Source organism: Hyperolius riggenbachi, chromosome 2, assembly GCF_040937935.1.
Source record: "Hyperolius riggenbachi isolate aHypRig1 chromosome 2, aHypRig1.pri, whole genome shotgun sequence".
In the NCBI taxonomy this organism is placed as follows: Eukaryota; Metazoa; Chordata; class Amphibia; order Anura; family Hyperoliidae; genus Hyperolius; species Hyperolius riggenbachi.
This window is the reverse complement of record NC_090647.1, coordinates 483,752,185-483,765,533: the sequence shown is the minus strand read 5'-3', so window position 1 is coordinate 483,765,533 and position 13,349 is coordinate 483,752,185. Positions and strand designations below refer to the sequence as shown.

The 13,349-nt window shown below is 44.3% G+C and overlaps 1 protein-coding gene across 2 annotated transcripts in view; it reads left to right on the top strand.

Moving 5' to 3' along the window:
- GOSR1 (golgi SNAP receptor complex member 1) overlaps positions 1-13,349 on the top strand; it is a 136,335-nt gene that overhangs the window by 111,644 nt on the left and 11,342 nt on the right. The gene's annotated exons all lie outside the window — the stretch shown is intronic.

Sequence of the window (13,349 nt, the reverse complement as noted above, 5' to 3'; positions counted from 1 at the left end):
GTATGAATGCCTCTGTGCTTCTGAATATCAGCTACAGGAATGCAAGAGGTAAAAGCAGCATCATAATCATAGAAAGTGACAATATGAGAGGAGAATGCTTTTTTTCACCACTAAATACTATGAACAGGGATGATCAGTGACATGCAAAACATTTAATGTAAATTATATACAGCTTAAGACCCCCTGCACACTGCAAATCCGATTTGTGATTCCGATTTTCCCTGGATGCGATCAAAAGAAAAACGCAGCATGCAGTACTGATTAAAAAAACCCGCAAATCGAAATCGCATGTAGTGTGTAAGAGATCTGAAATTGGACTAATCAGATCAACTTACTGTCAAGCTGCTTAACATTTATGTGAAATTTAAGTGCAAGGAGAAATTATTTGCATCTCATTGATAATCCCTTATTGTGAATGTCCCTTTGACATTCAGTTTGCTATAATTATAGGTACCAAATAACAATCATCTAATGTTTATGGTGCCTTATACACAGATGTTAGAGCACACCAGTCCCAGGACTTATTGTATGCTTTACAACTGAAGTGAGAGAGATATGGAGGCCACCATATTTATTTTCTTTTTATCATACCAATTGCCTGGCATCCTGCTGATACTCCGCCTCTAATACTTTTAGCCACAGCCTGTGAACAAGCAGGCAGCAGATCAGGTGTTTCTTACATTTATTGTCAGATCTGACCAGATTAGCTGCATGCTTGTTTCTAGTGTTATTTAGACACCAGAGACCAGCAGGACTGCCAGGCAACTGGTATTGTTTAAAAGGAAAGTGATATGGCAACCTCCATATTCTTCTCACTGCAGTTGTCCTTTAACGTGGAGCATGGTCACAAACAGAAATCCAATAAGCTCTTGTTGTATTTCTTTCGGGGGTCTTCGAGTGGGAAAGGTGGTCCGACGGATGGCGTGTGAAATGTCTACAGGATCCAGGGGCTTACATCTTCTTAGGTAAGTATCCGTTTTTTTACCTGAGTTGGCCTTGGGTACACTTTAAACATTTGTTGTACATCCTGTACACCTGTGCCACACTGCTTTCCATATATAACCATTCCCTACTGCTGTAGACTTGCAGAGATCTTAGCAGGGTGATAGGATGGCCTGGGTCTAAACCATGACTGCACCGTGCTGTCATGTCATCAGGTAGATGGGTTTACCATCTGCTTTCGGACAACCTCATCTAATCATTGGGGGAATCCTCGGCACCTTTGTTTAATTTTCAAGTATTACTACAGTATTTTTCATTTCTCATGGTACTTTCAGCATGATTCAAAAAATATTAAAAGGGGTGTGTTATTTTGGCGAATTGAGAAGAACTCTCAGCATGTAGGACATTATCAGACCATTTACTCTGCACACCCTTCAAAAGTGAAGCTCCACATACTAGACTGAACATGGCCAAGGCAGCTATTCAGGGTCATCGTAGCTGAGAAATCTAGCATGTGTACAGGTGACCCACAAAGCCACTTATAGATCCAGCACACTTTAAGCAATAGAAAGGTCTGAGGGCGCTGTTCCCCTCCTTACACCACCCACCGGAAGCCACTCCATCCTACGCTTCACTGCAGGGTCGGACTGGGACACTAAGGGCCCACCAAGGAAGTTTCAGCCTGGGACCCGCCTCTTCTCCTCCCCCCCCTTCCCCGATCCCTTCCCCCCCCCCCCCCCCATTTTGTGCTCACATACACATGTCCTCTAGACATTTTGCATGACTTTATGGTAGGGAATAGATTGTGAGCACTTCTGAGGTCAGTCTCCAATAGGAATATGTCCACATGCGGCGGGCGCAGCAAAAATAAATGGGTGTCACCACGCACTGGAACATCGGCGTGGTCTTCCCCACAAAATGCAATCAGGTTGGCGGCAGATACCCCAACAAAATGCAATCAGGTTGGCGGCATATGCCCCCACAAAATGCAATCAGGTTGGCGGCAGATACCCCCACAAAATGCAATCAGGTTGGCGGCAGATACCCCCACAAAATGCAATCAGGTTGGCGGCAGATACCCCCACAAAATGCAATCAGGTTGGCGGCAGATACCCCCACAAAATGCAATCAGGTTGGCGGCAGATACCCCCACAAAATGCAATCAGGTTGGCGGCAGATGCCCCCATAAAATGCAGTCAGGTTGGCGGCAGACACTCCCACAAAATGCAATCAGGTTGGCAGCAGATACCCCCACAAAATGCAAGTTCCCCCCAGCTTGGAAGGGGGGGGGGGCAGCTGGCACAGATCGGCGGGGAGGGGTGAAGCCTCCCCTCCCCCTTCCTCACCTATGGCCCTCCCCCCCCAGTTAGGTAGGCAGCCGCAGGTCTCAGCCTCCCAAAAACAGAGCGGCAGGAGTGGGGGAAGCCTTCCTCACCTAGACTACGGCCCCCCCTTCCGCGCTCCCACCTGTCCAAAATAGTAGTCGGCAGCGAGCGCAGGAATCACTTACCATCCGAGAGTCAGATCGAAAGCTCTGCATGCCACTGCTGGTCTGGCCTCCTGCACTGCACTGTCCAATCACGCTCTCACAGAAAATACTGCGAGAGCGTGATTAGACAGTCAGTACAGAAGCCCAGACTAGCAGCACGCAGAGCTATCGATCTGACTCTCGGTCGGTAAGCTATTCCCCGCTGCTGCTGCTGGCTGGCTGCAATTCTGGAGGTGGGGGAGCGCGGAAGGGGGGGGCCTGACGCTCTGTGCCCGCTTTCCCTCCTTCCTGCGCTTAGCCCCTCTCCTTTTCAGCATTGGGGCCCCCAGGAGGCGGGGTGGCCGGGGCCCACCGATGGGACCATCTGCACTTTGGTGGCTCAGTACGAGCCTGCTTCACTGTGTTCCCTTCTCCCATCCCCATAACAAAAGCATTTGTTGCATGGCTGCAGCTGAGCGACATGGATTTGTGCCCATGTGTAGATAGCTTAAAGTGTAACTGTCAGGCATAAAATCAAAAATCAATTATTTATTTTTATCTGGTAAATAAATAATATGGATACTAACCAGGCAATCCAAAAGTTAATATCACTATTACTTTTCTTGTTGATTAATGATCATTCCTCAGTTTACCTGACTCTTTTTTTTTTTTTTTTTTTTTTTTTGGTACACACAAAATTTGGTACAGAAAAAAGAAGTTGCAGGGCATGCTGGGTTGTGCTTTTTTGCTTCTCTACTTCCCCTCAGACTTAACTAATGCAGCCTAATTGGCTGAAGCCTGTTTCCCTCCTGTTTTTCCCTCCCACACCTCTGTTCTTCTCTGATTGACCAACATTTCTCATACGCAGAGAATGCATTTTCTATAGTGAAGGGCGGACAAATCAGGCAGAGGAGAGTAAGGGAGGAAATTATATCAGGATTGGCTTCAAAATAGTCAAAGTTAAAATGAGAAATGCTAAGGATTTTCTATTTTTATTTTTTTTTACTGTAGAAAAATCACTAAAATTAAAATGTAGACAGTGCAATATATATGTTCTGTAAGTAAGGCAAGTATTTATCCACTTAAATATGTGTTGTTATTTCTGAGATAGTATGGCTGACAGCTCCTCTTTAACACTGTACAGTAGATAGAGGGAATCGATTTTTTTTTTTTTTTTGCTTCAGCAGTCCTGGTAAGTAGCAAGACAAGAAGCTATAGATCTGTCTGCCCTAATCTCTTCTCAAACCCTCTCGCACTTAAGCAGGCTATACACACATCAGGGTTCCCACTCAATTCTTGCCTGCCAGGAATCTATTGCACATGTCTGTTGATATTATGTCTAATATCTAACGATGCAAAGTGGTAGAACAGGTAAATTATCACTATCCGGAAGACATCAGTTGATTAATTGATGTACCACTAAAGGCTCATACACACGTCAAACATGCACGACTGCTAAACAACCAACTCAATTAACATACTGCGCACGCAAGAGGACTGACGGACAACACATTAAAAACAAGTGCAAGTCTTTCAAACAATTTGTACACGCACCACCAACTGCATGATATTAGACCAACATAGATCTGACAGTTGGATTGATTAAACCACCTGTTATCAGTTGCTCGCTTATCCAGTTGTTTGCACGCGTACACATGCCTGATTATCATCCAACAGACTAAAGTCAGGTGATAATCAGGCTGCGAGTTGGTCTGTATGTACTTAGCTTAAAGCCTCATACACACGCTCAGCAAAAGTCTTTTAAATGCACGATTATCAAACAACTTGAAGAGGTTGGACGATTTTTGTCAAGTAAAAGACGTTTTCACTGATAAGAGGTGTCCAACGACTGGTAAGACGCAGCTCAAGTCAATACAATAGTTGGATTGATTTGACAAACGACTGAGAGAAGTTGTGTCCAACATGGAAATGTGTACAGAAGTGTGCTACAACTTTTCAACAACTTCCATTACTAACTAGAACATATTAGTCTTTCAGGTTGAGGAACGATATGTGAATTTGAAGTTGTTTGTCAAGTTGTCCGTCAAGTTGTTCTGTGTGTATAATAGTCGTTTGCACACCAAGATGTAACTTTCCAACTTTTTGAATTGTAGTCGCTTGTAAAGTTGTTTATAGTAAAAGAATTTTGTTGAGCGTGTGTATGTGGCTTAACTGAATTGTGTGTGAGCAGCATAAGTTGTAAAATAAGTAGCTCATTGTTTGTATTCACACTCACCTGCACTTTGAGATGTAACTAATTCCAAGTTGATGCAGGATTATGCATCTTTAACCACTTGCTGTCCCTATGACATAAAAATAAGTCTCTGCACTTTCCTTCCTACAAAATCTTAGATAACGCTGTTTATTAATCTCTGACCTGATATCACTATAGAATTGTAAAATAATGACAGCAAACCCCTCTCCTCCTCCCGGGGAATCAATGGCAGAGTTAAGGTGCCCATACACTGGTCAATTTTAGCGATCGATCGATTCTATAGAATCGATCGATCAGAAATTGTTTCTATCAAATGTATTAATCGATCAATTTGCGGGGATCTCATATACACTGGTCAATTTCAGCGATCGATCGATTCTATAGAATCGATCGATCAGAAATTGTTTCTATCAAATGTATTAATCGATCAATTTGCGGGGATCTCATCCAACATGGTCAATGGACCTGACAGAGTCCAGAGTGGGACAATTGGAGCAGCTATTCGTTTTGGGGTAGCGCAAGTAAGTTAGTAGTGCATGCTACAGCAGTAACGTGCAATACTTTGAAAATTTTACTTGCGCTGCAACACTAAGCTGCGCTGCTTGAGCAGTGTAGCTTAGTGAATCAACCCCTGATTTGTCTGTGAGCCAGATGCAGCCATCAAAAGAGCCACATCTGGATCCAGAGCCATGGGTTCCCTACCCCTGCACTAGATATAAGTGGACCTTGCTATATTTTAAAAGCTGACGTTTTATGCCTAATAAAAGGAACTTTTGTAAATCCACAGAGTATCCCTCTTTATCTACCTAGAGTCTGCACCAATAGGTATGGACACCTGACAAGAGGGAGGTGGAGAACATCTATTGCATGCCTAACTAGAGTTGGATCACATAGCGCTGCGGCACTTATCTCATACTACTTATCTGTGGAGTGGAAGGACATTCTTGACACGGCAGCAGAACTGCAAATTGTGTATACTGGGTAGGGTTGCCGCGGTATACCGGTATGACGATATACCGCGGTTTGATTGTGCATGGTAATCATACCATGCACAATCTCGTTTTACCAGTTTTCGGGGGCGGGGCTACCGTGGGGCGGAGCGACGTAGCGGAGGGGATGCAATGTAGCGGTGGGCAAACAAACAGAGGCGAGGGAAAGCAAATACTCACTTGCCGGCAGCCAGGTCGGTCCTGCACCATGTACTAGCTTCATTGTACTTCCTGTTCTTGTCCGATTTCCCTGAAACAGCACCCCCTGGGTGCTATTACAGGAAGTAGAACGAAGTTAGTACATCGTGCAGGACGACCCGGCTGCCGGCAAGTGAGTATTTGTTTTGTACCCCCTGCTGCTGCGTCCCCCCTGGCTTTCTATACTGCAGGCATCAATCCTGGCTACACCTATTCCTGGCTACCTATGCGGCAGGCACCAATCCTGGCTAAACCTATCCCCTGCTACCTATGCTGCAGGCACCAATCCTGGCTACACCTATCCCTGGCTCTCTATACTGCGGGCACCAATCCTGGCTACACCTATCCCTGGCTCTCTATACTGCAGGCACCAATCCTGGCTAAACCTATCCCTGGCTCTCTGTACTGCAGGCATCAATCCTGGCTACCTATACTGCGGGCAACAATCCTGGCTACACCTATCCCTGGCTACCTATGCTGCAGGCACCAATCCTGGCTACACCTATCCCTGGCTACCTATGCTGCGAGCACCAATCCTGGCTACACCTATCCCTGGCTACCTATGCTGCAGGCACCTATCCTGGCTACACCTATCCCTGGCTCTCTATACTGCGGGCACCAATCCTGGCTACACCTATCCCTGGCTACCTATGCTGCAGGCACCAATCCTGGCTACACCTATCCCTGGCTACCTATGCTGCAGGCACCTATCCTGGCTACACCTATCCCTGGCTCTCTATACTGCAGGCATCAATCCTGGCTAAACCTATCCCTGGCTCTCTCTACTGCGGGCAGCAATCCTGGCTACACCTATCCCTGGCTACCTATGCCTCAGTCACCTAATTCTGGCTACACTTATCCCTGGCTACCTATGGTGTGGGCAACTACTACTGGGGTGGTGGTGGTGGGGTGGGGCTGGGGTCCAAATAATTGTTTAATACCGATTACCGTAATACCGTCATACCGTGGTATTTTTTTTTTTTACAGTTATCATACCGTGGAATTTCATACCGTTGCAACCCCAATACTGGGGTGCCTCTACATTTGCTACATGCAACAAATCCAGTTAGACTTAGACTATGTCCTGTTCACGGTCGCTGGCTATGAAATATTCGTGACACAGGATCAGGGGGATAGCCAAGCAACTTGCATTGATTAAAAGAAAATAAATATGTCAGCCTTCATATACCATTTACATGATATGTATGTGATGAATGTTATTTATGGTGCATAGTGGGCAGTCGCCTTTATCTCACTATTGCAGCTGTGTGCGTGTTTGTTGTGTACAGTATAAAAACATATCTTTTTCCTTTCTTTCCAGTTTGGCTTTTTTCTCTCTTTGATGAGTCTTTGAGAAGTGAAGGTTGGGTTTTAGCGGCGCGCTAGAATTAGTCTTTGATGGTTGAATTATGATGGGAACTCCAGCTGAAGTCTTTGCAGTGAGGCCATTCGGTGTTTAGCTCTGCATGAGAACATCGTGTCTGTACAGAAGTCTTATTTCGGACACTGATGATAAATCGCTGCGTACGACTCTTCATTCCTATCTGGGAAGTTTCTGCTTCATGAATCTTATAAATGAGAGGATTTTCTGCTAGAGGCATGCATGATGTATTGGTCTGAACGGCTTATTCATTGCACTTTGCAGCCCTCATTAGCATAGTAGATAGAAGTACAATCACCATAAATGGCGAGTTAGTGATGAAGAGAGCAGTCCTCCCTCTATTCCAGCTGATGATCTATTTACTGCTGAAATAAACAGGGAGTCCAGCGGCTTGGACACGCACTACATAGACATGGTCTGCTGCTTGTATACATGCGCATCACTCCTAATACTCCTAATCACACTCAGCACATCGCCTAGCTGAATATTAACCCTTCATACTGCAGAGAAGAAACTCACTGTAGTGACTGTTAGGGCGATTAGCGCAGAAAAATCACTGGACACTACGCTAATCACGATCGCTAATCGCGGAACGCTCGTCGCCGGCAAACCGCTGCATGCAGCGCGGTTGCGGTTATTGCTAACCACAACCGAGGCAGTGAGAACACAGCCACTCGCTACATTGTGTAGCGGTTTTTGCTAAACCGCCAGCGGTTTGCCGTGAGCGGGAATCGCGCGATTCCCGCTCAGGTGAGAACGGGCCCTCAGGGCTGTGGAGTCGGTACAAAAATCTTCCGACTCCAATTCTGGCTCCGACTCCTCAGTTTATGAAACCACGACTCCGACTCCGGGTACCCAAAATAGCTCCGACTCCTCTGTCTAATACTTAACAGGGCTGTGGATTTTGTACAAAAATCATCCGACTCCTCAGTTTATGAAATCAACGACTCCGACTCAAACTCTGATTCCGGGTGCCCAAAATTGCCTCGACCTCTCTACTCCGACTCCACAGCCCTGGTGACTCTCGGGAAGGGGGGGGGGGGGGTTAGGGAATAGGATTAACCTCCAAGATTCTGGAGTGAGACTAGGAGCCCAAAAACAAGGTGGTCTTTGAAAGATAGTATATTCACTGTCAGAGCTTGCGGGAAAATCAACTGCTTCTGTTCGGTATACGAGGTCTGCCGTGCTGGTACTGGTTGGTCGCTCTCCGTGGATTATTGGAAACATGAGATTTGCAATACTGGACCCAAATGGCCTTTGGCTATTACAATAGAACACTGTTGGAGGCACCCTAAGAATTCTATTGTACAACTATAAAATATTAATAGGAGTGGGTCAGTCTTACCTCCTTCAAGGAAAAAACCACATGAGGTATTTATTGATGTACATAAGACAACGCGTTTCACGAGTGTTGGCCCACTTCGTCAGGTCAATACAAAGTGCCTGGGTTGCAGTAGTCACTAGTGTGGGTGCCTCTATTAACTTCTATTAATCTTAATAGAGGTGACCACACTCGCGACTTCTGCAACCAAGGCACTTTATATTGACCTGAGAAATCAGGCCCGCACTCTTGAAACGCGTTGTCTTATATGTATTACTCTTATTTATGTTTTGTTCAATAGAATTCTTAGGGCACCTCCAATAGTGTTCTTTAGTAAACTGCAGAGAAAAGGCAGATTTCCCAGACTGAAAATGTATTGTGCTTTAATATTTTCTTGAAAGTCTTGCAATTCCCATAAGCCAGGGCAGTGAGGTTGCTAAATGGTCAGAGATAATTTGTACTCCCGACTGCTCAGTGCAGGTTGCAGCTGGGAATTCTGTGTGTGTAATACTTGGCTTATTAAGTATGCTACACAATACTGATCCATCTCCAGCCTGCACAACACTCCTTTTCTTCAGTAATGCCTTTTTGATGTCAACTTGGGCTTTTTTTTGTTAAGAGAATATTAAGCTGTGCCCTTCCCTAATGTACAGGCTTGAAAGCTACAAGCATTTGCCCGACTTACTGCGTATTGCTGTTCAGATGTTAAAAGCACTCACTCCCAGGATATATTCCTAATGAGGTTTTATAATTGTCTCTCCCGGGGTTACTCTTTACATAACCCAGCAAGCACTATGGATCTGAGCTGGCCAGACCTGTAATAACTGCTGTAATGATTTGGGGGCCACTGTAGAGAGTAGCTGTGAGAATAACTGCTGGCCAGTGGACGGAGTCGGAGTCATGAGCACATTTCATGTAGTATAACCGGGTGTGTGGAGGCTCCCAATGTAGATGTCTCATGTATAATAATGTCTACTAGTAAAAAAGAGGTCAAGAGCACATTTCATGTAGTATAACAGGGTGTGTGAAATCTCCCAATGTAGATGTCTCCCGTATATTAATTTCTACTAGTAAAAAAGAGGTGTCTTACCTGTTTAGAAGGATCGACATCAGGGTTATATAAAGGATTTTTATTCAACCTTGATTAACAAGTTCACAACGCGTTTTGCGGGATTTTACCCGCTTCCTCAGGTCAATAGAACAGGCAGATGCCTTAATGTAGATCTGTGTGGAGTGTGGGAGCCTCTATTCTCTATAGGCGCATATGGTGTTTGCAGGATCTGCAACCCATCCTTGTGAGTATACACATTTACTATTCTGACCTACAGCCTAACCTTACAGTACTGCACCATCAGGCTCCTGGTCTCCCCTTAACTCACAGGCATCAAGACTCCCTTTCTGGGAATCTTAGTGATCGAAACTCCAGACATTTCATGTAGGTCATTTTGCAGCCCTGCTGTATCCCAGAGCAATAGGGCTGGTCAATGAGATGCAAATAATTCTGAGCTGACGTGGGATTATGCAAGTTTATGCAATTTGGCAATGGACCAGGTGAATCCCGCCAAGGTGGTGTTTGATTGGTCCATTTTCAAGCTGCGTAATTTGCATAGACCTGCAGAAAATCAGATTTATTCATTCTTCCTTTTCATGGAAGGTTGCCAGTGTGTTTGTGGCTTTCTTCACAATAAACCATGAATTGCACAGAAATAGATGTCACGCTAATTCGCTTGCTTGCTTGTCACTTCCCACAAGCCTATCAGGATGGATGAATTTTGTGACTTAATCAGTACCACCTACCGCAGGTTTCTGGACTGCTTTTGTTCCTGACACTAGCATGGTTGAGGTGAGCCAGCGTGAAAGTGTTTGGGACTGCACCCTCTTGAACTGCCAGGTTTCAGATAGGTTGTAGCAATAACATACCCACACTATTTGACCAATTAGAATGCTTCAAGTTGTAAAAGTTGCTTTGATTGGAGAACTCTAACCCTATGGGTTTTCACACTGGCTCAACTCAACCATAGTAGATCCTTGTTCCCCATGATACAGTTTATTCATGCTGATTTACAATGCTTTGAAATGCATACACACATGCAATTTTGATTGGCCAATCAATGATCATTTTTTACCCCTTCCATGTACTATGGGGGCCAACAGATTTTGAATACAATGAAGGGATAGTTTAGGTAAACTCTCATGGAAGTGTTAAAATTGACCAATTGAAGGTGTGTACCGGATTTCAGTGTGTCGTTCTCTGTAAGCCCCATCCAGACGTTTAACCTACCTGGCGGTGCATTTCTGTCTGGATTTATGAGTCTAAAAGCGGTACATTTTTTCAAGAATTTTAGGCCTTCAATTCGTCTTAACTCGCCAAAATATATCAGAATAAAGGTCTGGTAGACATCCTGTGTATAAATAAAAGATTGGAACACAAAATTGTTAAAATTAAAATTGTTAACATAATTACATTTATAAATTAAACTTAAAAAATAGTGAAACTGTACAAATAAGGCAGCAGACTATATAGTATGTACATGTATACCTAATACACCTCCCGCATGTGAAATACTTTGAAATCGGAAATGGCACAGAGGGCAATATAACAATCGGGGCTGTAGAAGCGTGATTTCCTTTTGGACTTTTTCCCTTTGCTATCAGTCTTAAGCAGCAGGTAGAGTAGTCAAAATCCAGGCAGAGGTCGGTGCAGGCGGCCGGCAGAGAGTAGTCAAAACATAGGCAGAAGTCGGTGCAGGCAGCAGGCACAGAGGTCGGTGCAGGCGGGCCCGTTCAACCATCCTGATTGACCGCTGGGGTCCCTGGAACAAGAGCGAGGTAAAGGGGATCCCGGCGGAGAGAAGCCTGGCTCCCACTGGCCAGCGCTGATTGCGTGCGGGATCCAGGAAACAATCAGGAGCGGCGGTTTTAGCCAGCTCGAGCTTACCTCTTCTAGCTCCTAACAGCGTGATTACCGCCAGGGGGGTTAATACGTTCTCCTGCACCAATATCCTGCAATATAGATCATTACTCCTCAGAGACAGGTACACTTTAATACCGATGATCAAAAAATTCTCCTAACATGCAAGTTGGCTTCTCCATGGAGGTAGAAGTCAGCATTATCAACTAATGAACAGTTATGAACGGTAATGCTGCTACATGTTAACTGGATCAGCTGCTAAAAACTATTTGCTCATTCCAAATTCTGCTTTCCTCTTTAAAGTGAACCAGGCACCATTTTTAGCACCCAGAGCATCTCAATAACACATTATAAATGCATACCAGTAATTTGGCACATTATTAAAAATAACTTCAATTTTACCTCTTCTTTTTACATTTAAAAGTTTAGTAGAGGCTTTTTACCCTTCTTCCAAGGCCTGCGTGACTGCAGAAATTTCAGGCAGATAAGTACTGATGTAATTATTTTATTGCACACATCAGCAGAGAGCAAGCAAAGGCTTTCATCAGCAGGGGTGGGTGGGTATGTAGAAAACTATGCTTCAAAGAGTTTAGAAAAGTCACAGATGCTATCTTCACACCTTCCGCTGGATAAATAATGGGCAGCTAGAAGGGGGGGGGGGGGCATGGCAGCTTCTATAGCTATTAGGCAGGAGAACAGAGGCGCCAAAAGGATAAAAGGAAGCTAAATGAGCTTAAAAAAAACAAATTCTTGGTAAATAGAGGAGGTAGTAGTGGACTTACCTCCTCCAAGTAGACACACAACGACTGTAGTAAAGACAGTCAATATATTTTATTTATGAACTCCAAATATGCAATGCATTTCGCAGGTTTGATCCCGCTTCATCAGGCAATAACAACGGAGCAATAGCATATATGGTCAGTAGAAGAGCCAGGCAGCTCCTGAGAAACCAGGTGGCGCTTGGTTCCCTTTAAAGCAGACCTGAACTTAGAACTTCCTCTCCGCTCTAAAAGATACGCAACAGCATAATAACCTTTAAAGAAAAAAATTTCTTTGTTACAGCTGATATAAATCCTGCAATATATCTGCATTGCATCTACGTCCTGCTTTCATGGAAGCAGACATATTAACATCCTGTGCTTTCAAATGAGCCTGTCTACTGTGGCAGTCAGCTGACACCACTGAAGGATCAAATTAAAACTTGTGATTAGACACAGATGAGGGGAATTAGGCTAAACTCTCTAAATACATACAGGGTGCATTTCTCTGTTTTCTTCCTGTCTTGTGCAAGAGTTCAGGTCCACTTTAAGACCTCTAGGACTTCAATAGTTTCCTGTTTAAAGACTGAGGTCTTACAGTTACTCACCACCTACTTCCTGTGAACTAAAAGTCCATCTGTTCACATAGAGTAGCAGACACACAAATTCAACTGTACTGTAGGGATGCTGGAATTCAAATAGGAAACATGCTGTACTGTAGTTCCAAGCGCATATACCTTGCTTCCATACAATGTTTATACTCACTGTCCTGATTGTTTGTTCTGTTCTAGGTTTAGTAGGGCTTTAAAGCTTTGCAGCCTATCCTCTGCATTGAATTTGGGACTTATGAACTCCAATGACTGTTTACATTTTACCGCAGTGTTTATCTAGCTGCATGGCTTTGCATTGATACGTTATTCTTACTGTACACATAACCGGGATATTCCATAGCTGAATTATGTTCACAGCAGCAGTTCCTTTGTTTGATGTTGGCGGTGGCATTTAGATAGGGCTGCAAGCAAGCAGTCTGCATAAATTTGTTAATTATCTATCCTAAATGAAGAAATAGAAGTCTAAAAGGCAACTACATTTATTTACCGAGCATTTATTTAATTCCAGCTAGGATTACTTCTCCTTGGCTGTCTCCTCTGCGGGGGGAAATTCTC